The sequence below is a fragment of the Nanorana parkeri genome, unplaced genomic scaffold (assembly GCF_000935625.1).
Source record: "Nanorana parkeri isolate BGI_ZX_2015 unplaced genomic scaffold, ASM93562v1 scaffold3729, whole genome shotgun sequence".
In the NCBI taxonomy this organism is placed as follows: domain Eukaryota; kingdom Metazoa; phylum Chordata; class Amphibia; order Anura; family Dicroglossidae; genus Nanorana; species Nanorana parkeri.
Window position 1 is genome coordinate 10140 of NW_017309997.1, and position 9131 is coordinate 19270.

The window sequence follows — 9131 nt, forward strand, 5'->3', positions numbered from 1 at the left end:
ATATATATATATATATACACTGTTACTGTAAATGCAGCTGATACTCCACCTTTTGTCGGAAATGTTATTTTGGAAGCCATGTCTTTTAACGGAATGTTCAGAACAGGAAACTCTGTAAAGTAGCCATGCTATCTGTGATTTGTCTAAAGGAGATATGTTCATACTCCCAGCTAGTGTTTTGTCTTTTTTTTGTTGTTGCATACACTCCTTTTTAACCTTTCTTACTTTACTTGTGTCATTTACAGTGGGGCAAAAAAGTATTTAGTCAGCCACCAATTGTGCAAGTTCTCCCACTTAAAAAACTTCAACTCCATTCTGGTCTTTTCATTTTTGTACTTCAAGGAATGGGATTGGAAGAAAGTGGGCTGGACTCCTTTTTGTTCATGAATATTATTTAATGCTTGGTGCAAACATAACTCTGCTGCAAAACCAAGTAGGGGACATTTATCAATTCTGTCACATAGCAAGGTAATGCTACGCAGGAGCTGTGGGCCAGATTTTGAAAATTATTTACTATAAGCTTACAGCTTGATTAATACATTTCTTCCTCAGCTGCATTGAGACAGAACAAAACCTTACTCTGACCACTTCTTAATTGTGGGTCTGTTTAGGGTGGAAATCTGTCACATCCACAGTAATAAATCTGTTTTAGAATTTTAAAATCTGTCAAATTGGCTACCCAGGATTACAGGCTCAGGGGTCACAAATGCACAGTCAGACTTTTTCATATACCGTGTTTCCCCGAAAGTAAGATCTACCCCGAAAGTAAGACCTAGCGCTATCTTCACAGATTTATGTAAGACCTACCCCGAAAATAAGACCTAGTTCAGCTTTTACGTTACATAGAAAGCTGCTGCTGAAAACTACATTTCCCAGCAGGCAGCTGGACAGCTGCAGCCTTCAGGTACCGTGTGGCAGTATTTTTTCACTCCCCTTCTCCATCTTCTTCTGGACTGTATGATACAGTACATTCCATATCTCTCCTCTGTGTGCCTCAGCAGCATATTTTCTTATTTATTTTTTTTCTACCATAATTAATAAGACATCCCCTGAAAATAAGACCTAGTGTGGTTTTTTTGGGGGGGAAAAAATATATAGGACAGCGTCTTATTTTCGGAGAAACACGGTACTTTACTAAACGAACGGTAGCCCGATTTGTATTTAATTGTGTCACTAAGTTTCTTGAAAAATGCCCGTGATGCCAGTACATGAACAGGAAGGGGGAGGCTACAAACACTCCTGTGAACCACGACTATGCTATATAAACTAGCTGACCATATACACAGCTGCAATTTTATAAGAATACAAAAGCCCAGTTGTAAGCAACTACATCACCAGCAAGTCAAGAAACCACAAATTGGATTTACTGATGTACGTTACTAAGATCCACATTTAATGCAGAGTTTTCAGTAAATGGAATGTCCCACTGTTGCAAACAAAAAATAAAAAAGTGATGAAAACCCAGCCTCCTTATATAAGCCTCCTATAAGCTGTCTGGAACCTGGTGACAAAAATCTTATTCTAGTATAGTGGGTGAGTCCTGCTTTACGACGCAGACAAAGCATGCTGAATTATTCCAAGTTTGATTTGCGTCCCTGGGGCAAGAGAAATAAAAATTGTGGTTTTCATTGTTTTTTTATTCTGCATTAGAACATGCTTTATGAGTACATTTATAAAAATAAATCAAATTCATATTCAATTCTAATAAAGCATTAACCCTCTGTTTAGATGGGCCTCATGTAACAATGAAGAAGTTGGGATGCACTATAACATCACAAGGCAGAAACATATCTGCTGTAGCTACCATGCATTCAATTTTGGTAACTTTACTATGATATCATGTCAATGGCAGCGGTGGTTCGGAAATGTACCCTTTGGAAGTAGAAAATCTTTGATCTTATCGGTGGCCAGTTGATTGACGTTTATAGAAGATCCTTCTTTTACCATTGCATAGATTTGCAGTACAGCTAACTACCCCCTCCCTCATGCATTTGTTGGCATCTCTGCACCTGTTAGTGCCAATACTGCCATTTCTAAGCCCAATGAATGTGTATACATTTGCCTGCTTTTTTTAAGTTTGTCCCCATGATTACTGAGATCAAGCATCACTTTTGTACTTCTCAAACAACACAGCTTGACCTGCCTTCCATCTCACAGCTCTATACAGTTTATTTTGCCCAATCATACTGTGAACATAATTACATGATGTAATGTGCACCACAATATTTTTAAATGCCTAAACTCCAGAGAAACCATAGGGCCTGGTTACACATTTTTTGACCTACCTTTTAAGGTCTAGCTTCTGGGGACAGAGCTCCCTATAATAAACCAGGCTCTAATCCAGCCATAGTCACAGCAGCACCAGAGAGATATTATGCCTCAATAACACACTGGATAAATACTTTTAACAGTAAGAATCTGCACTGCTACTGGGTCATCTGGCTATAACACCTCAGGCAGCCTCCAACGTCCTTTCCATAAAGCATTGCCCAGATGCCAGTAGCACTAGTGAATTCTATATGGCTAGCATTGCTGGGATACCAAGAGATGAGATCTCTAACAGGTACCCTTATTGAAGTCTTGCAACATCAGTGCTCCTGGCTATATAGTGTGGCAGGAATAATACTCTCCAGTACCGTTTGTATAGGAGAGAAATGTACTAAAGAGGAGTGATAGGGCTGTACTGCATAAACTCATTCTCATCGTGCCCAATTTCATAGGCAGCAAAGATCGTATAGCTTATAGCAGGGATGTCCAAACTCCGGCCCTGCAGCTGTGGTGAAACTACAAATCCCATGAAGCATCTCTCTCCGGGAGTCATGTCTGTGAGAATCTTGCAAAGCCTCATGGGATTTGTTGTTCCACCACAGCTAGAGGGCTGCAGTTTGGACATCCCTGGCTTATAGAATACCTGAGACGTCAGAAATGTGGAAGTTGCAATTGCTGACTTCCTTCTGACAATGCTAGTCGCCTGGCTTATGTATTTTCTAAGTCACTCACCTTGATTAAGTGTGCAGGTAAGGAAAGTCAAAGTCTGAACCCCTTATCACAGCACTCGTTATGGGTCAGTAAGTCGGAAAGTATTGAAACCATTAGAAAAGTCTATAAAAGCGAACTCACTGACTATCAGCAGTAAGCTGAAAGCGCAGCTGCTGCTTTACTGAAATCTACATCAGTGTTATCAGCCCTCACTTCTGAACTACAGATAACCTCCCTCTTTATATTATGAAGATGGGGGGAAAGTAGGTTGTACAAATCCGGAGTGAACAAGCCTAGGTCAGCATTTCTCAACCTTTTTTCAGTCATGGCACACCCTTTGAAAGTATCAAGGCATCCCTGTCTAAAATGTAAATGGAAAAAATGACATGTGGCCCTCCAAAATCCACACCAGACACTTGTCTAAGGTACATTAGGACTCCCCCTTACATTAGGAGCCCCCTCCTTTCTTTCAGAGGCCCCCTCTCTTACACCAGGAGACTGTCCTTTCAAATAAGAGCCCTCTCCTTCCTTTTCCCCTTTACATTAGAGTTCCCCTCTTTTCATCAGTCATGCCATCACCTGGGGAGCCACAACTGTAGCAGCATGAGAAGGCCTGGACGCAAAGCAAAGTTTCCATCCTTTTTCTGAATGGATCACACCCTCCCTAGCATCATTTGGTTCCATGGTGATGGCAGCTGGCCCCCCTGCACCATGGAATGGCATTATGCAGTGTGAACATTTAGAAGAACCCCGAAGGCGCCCTGGATGAGAAAGGCTGGCCTAAGGTGACTGGGCTACTCCTCTGTATAATACAGTACAGTGAGTGAGCATTGCCACCTTAGGACAGAAATTGAGTTACTGGCAGAGTCACCATGTGAAAAAAAGAAAACCCCATTTTCTAGGATAACTAAGCTGCAATGTATTGTACTTTGTTCTTGGGAGTAGATACACTAAGTAGTGGCAGCCTCCATAGGTTTCTAGTAAGGGGTTTGTGTATCCTGATTAAACCATTTCAGTTTATTTTGTACCTCCCATTTGTTCTTAATCTACTGTACATTTTCTGGAATAGTCTATTTGTTCTACAGAGGCAGTCATTATTATTGTACTTCATACTAAAAATCGGCAACGCAATTTTCTTGTTTGACCAGAAACATCTAGTATTTTATACAATAGTTCCTACTGCTACATATAGAGCTCTTCGCCCCACTCAAAATCTATAATGCATTACCCCATTATGTTTCCTGTAAGTTCAATTATTTTCTATGAAGTGAACACAAACATTGCCATAGCTAACATTTTGTGCTCTTTATTTGCAATATAATTTGTCCATATATATTTGTTTTCATATGAACACAGTTTGACTACCTGTAGTGACAGTGACAAGCAGCAGACAGCATGCATAATAGTATGTGTTAATGACAAATTGACACTTAAGAGAAATTTCTGTTGATCAACAGAGAACATCCTTCATTTTATTCATGTATCTCGGTAAACTACATGTTCTTATTATTTTGACTACTACTACTACTACTTTGTCTTACCAGGCAGGTATACATGGAGGAAACATGCAATTTTCTGAGCTTGGAGAATACATACTTAAAATAGAGCCAGTCTGTTCAGTAAAAATTAAAACCTGGATAGCAATGTGTTCTAGCCAATCAGATGTTATTCTTCAGCAGATTATTTTGTGACTAATAAAAGCTGTAGTGTTAATGATCTTGTCTCTTTGGTAAAAGTTGAGAATGACTGACGGATTCACATTTGAAATGCATTCAAAAAGTTGTTATACCCGTAGTCAGTTCTACGTTGTCTTTATTCATGAGAAAAATGTATACTTCCAATGTTCAAATCAGACATGGCTATCTGCCCTCAGCAGCATCACAAAGAGTTGGGAGCCTCTGGCTCTGCCTCATTGCTTCTATTATGTGACTTTGATCATTTTATGGGCTGAACCAACTCCATTCTCATTGTCCTAAAAAATGTAATAAATTCACTTTGTGTGGACAAGGCCAGCGTTCACTATAACTAGGGAATAACATTGTATTAGCATGTGCGATGTCTATACATAACGTAGTGCAAGTGGGTTAACAGGGAATACAGATAAACAAAAAATTGTGGTACTAAATACAGAAAGACTTATTAATGGGATGTAGTATACATCATTTTATGTTATAGAGAATAGAAGCCTTAAAACACTTCATTTATTCCAATTTATTTATTACTTTTTCATTTCTTTTGTAATAAAATAGACATTAAAAAAGGTCTTCAATAAATTACAGAACTTTTGGTCCCGTTCAGATTCCCATGGAGTGACTTGGTTTACAAGCATGTGCTGTATACCGCTGCTTTCTGGCTGATAGCTTGTAGAAGTGCCCGCACTGTTTCTTCCAGAGTCACCAACTGTATTGCCTTTTCTTCTAATATTCTCTGGTTGTCTTCATATGTTTTTTCTAAATCTAGATTTAGAATAGAGAACATGTATTCTTAAATTCCTATATAGAAAAATGGATTCACAATGTATCAACAGGCAGCCATTTTGGAAAGGACCAACGGTCACGTTTCATTTTTGTGCTTTATTTAATCTTGCCTTGATGTGTGGGTAAAGGCATACCTTTTTTTTGTTAGTCGTTTTTTGCATCAGGTACTCTGTAAAACCTTCTAAACTCTTTAATAAACACATAAACCACAAAAACATACGCTCAGCGGCTACTGCCCCAGCCCCACTCCATGGGGGAGGTGAAGAACACATCAGGTAGACATCCATGGCTACACAGAAGCATAGCAACCAATTTTAGATTGTAAGCCCTCAGGGGCAGGGCCCTCCTTACCATCTTGTCTTGAATTGTATTGTAACTGTAATGTCTTCTTTGTAAAGCGCTGCGCAAACTGTTGGCGCTATAAAGACCCTGTATAATAAGAATATACAGGTCCAATACTGACAAGTGTGACAGAGATAAATGAATGTTACAACATTCACTACAACAGATAGCAGGATTTGATTCAACATTAGAACCCATGGGACATACAGTATTTTGGCAAAGTATACATCCAGGAGTAAAAGTAAAATGTGAACTACAAAGTGGCTCACTACAAGCATGTACATAAGTAGGCCCTCAGCCATCATCTCAATAATTCGTGCAAGATCAGAGGTTAGGGGGCATTAAGCCTGTCTTACCACAGTTTTAGGAATTTTTGAGGGCAACCCCTGTTCTGGTATATTAGCCTCTCCTTGCGCAGTAGCATTGACTTGGCTCTTCCAAGATCCTAAAAGGTTGGAGGGTTTGGGAAAGCCAGTTTTGTGCTATAAAAAGTGCAAGTGACCAGAGTTAGCTCCTCTGGTTGGTATTGTTCCTGATCAAGCATACCCAGGAAGCAGGGTCCAGCTAGGGTCCCTGTATATCTTTAGACTCTCTGCCAAGTCTATCTTCCAGCTGGGGTGATTGACTCCACTATTTGTCCTGGTTACCATTTATACAGAGACAGAAAGTAAGAGGAAAGGCTACATTTTTGTTGTGAGGGTAAATCACCCAATGGGGGCAAAAGTTCCAGTAACAACTACCGAAGATGCAAGTTAAAATATACCTTAGAGTTGAAGCCATTCCCTTACCTTTTAATAAGTTGAGTTTCTTGTTTGCTTGTGTTAACAAGGCCTTTGCTTCTTTTTGAAGTTGCTCTGCTTTCTTTTTGGCCCCTGAAGAATCTTCAGCTTTTTTGGTTATCAAGTCTTCAACTTCTTTATATTTATTACTAAGTTCATCATCTAGAACCTGCAATATTGAAGGTAACCATTAGGGTGCAGTAAAAGTTTGTTCAACAACCATAACGCATGTTAATTCTTGTAAGTACATTTAAAAACCCATCACAAATGGATGTAATTAAACTGATCCGCGTCTTACTTAAACCTCATAGACTTGGAGTAGAAGAATTACAAAAAATAGGGTTAAAACAAAATAGTTTTTTAGTTCTTTCCTGGTGCATTTTGGAGATGCGTAATGAGAGTATCCTCAGAGTTTATAGAGTGCATACTGTATAGCTACAATCAATAAGACCCAAGGTCATATTCATAGCTGAGATGGACATCTTTGGTCGTTTTTCAAACTTTTGTTTTTAGAGTTTGTATAGGTGTTTGTGCGTGTTTTTGCATGTGTTTCAGGCTTGAGAGGTTTTGTTTTTGTTTTAAATAATTTTTAGCTAATGGAAAGCACGTTACAAGCCAAGAAAACGCACATTACACATGTTTTTCAGGTGCTCCCACAACGCACGAGTCTGCCCCCAAGAAAGCTCATGAACTTTCAGGAGCAATGAGCTTCAAGCAACACTACACTTAGGTGTGAATAGGCATCCTTGAATATAATGGAAATCCTATTGTTGAGAATTGAAACGCTTCTGAATGCAGGCTAATGCTGGCTGTAGATCAATTGTTGACTGCTGCTGAATTGGCCAAATTCAAGCAATGGGTGGCTCTGCAAGCACCACCCAGCTTGACAAACGTTGATTTTAGAAGTGACTGATCTTGGTGGGAAATTATCGGCTAAACAGTGACCGCATGCTTTAAGATGCAGTCACTGTTTGGGTATTCAGGCAGCCGTGGGTGCTGCAGCTGCTGAATACAATAACTGGCAGTGAGGATTCATCCCTCTGTGTGGCTCAATACTACCTTTGTATGGCTATGTTTACTGCCTCTCAATATGGTGAGGCTTCAGAAAGATAGATAACTGGCTGCAGAGGGGAGAGATTGTCAGCAACACATTATATGACCAGAAAATGAGACACAGGGCTATCAATTCAGAATTCTTAAATGCTGAAAAATGAATAGGTCATATTGAGTAGAGAGGATCAGGTTCTTTATAGCAGAAACATAGGGCAGGTAAAGGTTTGCATTTCAATTATTTTACAAAGTGGGTGGAAAACAAGTTATACTGTTGTAATGCATTTTTTTTTCTCTCAATGCATTGGCCTCAAATGTTGATTATCATAAGACAAGACAAACCTTTTTCACTTCATCTGCATCCGTTTTCACAGTTTCAACAGTCTTTTCAACTGCATCTAAAGAGTCGGAGTTGGAAGTAGACTTCAACATTAGAACTCCAAGGTTTTTTTCAAGTTCGTTCACACGTGCAGTGGCATTCTTTAAAGTTTCTTCTGAGACTGCCGCTTCCGACTCAATCTGTGGGAAATAAAGTCACGTTCTCATACTGAGCCAAGGAAAAAGACCAGGAAAAGGTTCATACACATATTCATCAGTCATCAATTAGCATTTTTCAATTAGTAAAAAAAATAAAGTGCCCATTTCTAGTGTTGCCTTGTATCATGAACTACCTGAAATCAGGTATTATGCTCAGTTATCTCATATTTAAAGTGGACACGAACTGAAAAAGTGAAGATTTGCTATCCTATAGTGACTATCTAGAAATGTATATTGTGCCTCAGCAGTACCCAGAAAAAAAATGTTTGCCTAGAATTCCTCCAGGAAGTAGTGTATTTCCTGTGCCTACAGCCTCATGGTTGTAGATATGTAGTGTGAGAGGCACTCTGCCTTTCGTGGGAGATTTAAACTGAGATTTGGGGATCTCTCTACTGTGCTGCTACCTGCTCTCCTTGCTGGAGAGGAGAGAAAGCTGGACCTGCAGATAAGCATCTCCTACTGTTTCTGCTGTAGTTATTCTGTGGATCTGTGCTTTTAGAATCACCTCTCCTGCTGTTGCTTATTTATTCTTTCATCATTTACCAGATCGCCTAGGGGGCAGCTCTGATATGAGGAGGCAAAGCCATGCCTCTACCAACTTGGCTGCCTCCACAAAAAAGACAAGGCATGGTAAGTCAGTAATGGGTAAAAGGATCAGTAGCAGGTTTGTCTTTTTTGGGTATAGCTTCTGGAGTAAGGTCCTCTTTAAAGCCCAACTCCAGCCCCTCCCCACATCCGCTGGGGGCCCCTCACTGTATTAATAATTTTTTTTATTGTGCATATATGTCACTTTTTTACATGTCTTCTGGCTGATCACATGACATGCAGGGTTTTCTTTTTTTCTGGTGCTGAGCAGTCATGATGAGGGTGCGTTCATCATGACCTGGGCTCACAGGATAGCGTTTGAGTGATGTTAGGTTCTCTTTAGCCCGGAAGAGGAACAATGCTAGACCACAGAGTGGTGATC

General features: G+C 39.8%; 1 pseudogene; it reads right to left on the bottom strand.

The window, feature by feature from the left end:
* Positions 1-4957: 4957 nt before the first annotated feature.
* The window catches only part of LOC108803438, a 16734-nt pseudogene continuing 12560 nt past the window's right edge, over positions 4958-9131 (bottom strand).